This window comes from Panthera tigris, chromosome B2 (assembly GCF_018350195.1).
Source record: "Panthera tigris isolate Pti1 chromosome B2, P.tigris_Pti1_mat1.1, whole genome shotgun sequence".
In the NCBI taxonomy this organism is placed as follows: Eukaryota; Metazoa; Chordata; class Mammalia; order Carnivora; family Felidae; genus Panthera; species Panthera tigris.
The window spans coordinates 70,037,209-70,037,838 of NC_056664.1; the positions used below are offsets into that span (position 1 = coordinate 70,037,209).

General features: G+C 39.5%; 1 non-coding gene across 1 annotated transcript; it reads right to left on the bottom strand.

The window, feature by feature from the left end:
- Window positions 1-230: 230 nt before the first annotated feature.
- LOC122238915 lies at window positions 231-336 on the bottom strand. The gene has a single exon (XR_006218062.1). It is a non-coding gene; the product is annotated as a U6 spliceosomal RNA (small nuclear RNA).
- Window positions 337-630: the final 294 nt, after the last annotated feature.

The following is a 630-nucleotide window of genomic DNA, read 5'->3' on the forward strand; positions in this document are numbered from 1 at the left end:
CTAGAAACACATTTAGTGACTGGTTCTGGCTACTTGAGAACAGATTCAAAGAGCTTAACAGATTGGCAGATGTTGCTACATAAAGAAGAAGGAAGCAAATTTTAGGAAGAATGTATGCAAAGATATGCAATCAAGAAAGGATGAGGCAGGTCTCGTGAATATGGAGCTGCTGTCAATGTTTGGAACACAGGGTATCTGATGTGGAGAGAAGAAATGTTGGGAAGTTGGTCAGTAAACTAGAACAAATCTTAGGGGCCATGTTGTCCTTGCACAGGAGCCATGCTAATCTTCTTTATATTGTTCTAATTTTACTGTATGTGCTGCTGAAGCAAGCACTTAGAAGCAATGTTAAGGAATGTATGTTTTATCTGTGGTAACATAATGCTGGAGGCAGGATGAGGACAGGTTTGGAGGTGAGGAAGTTTGTGGCAGAAGGACCAATCAGGAGGCTTTTAAATCTTCTAGAGAAAACACGAGGTGACCTTTCAAATGGTGGAGGCATTGTGGGGCACAAAGATTAATTTGGTTGATGTTAATGAAATAAACTCAAATGAGCAAAATAGAAAGAAGAATCAGTAGGATAGAGAAGCTAAGGGTGATTCCTTGTTTCTTCTATGAAACACTGAACAT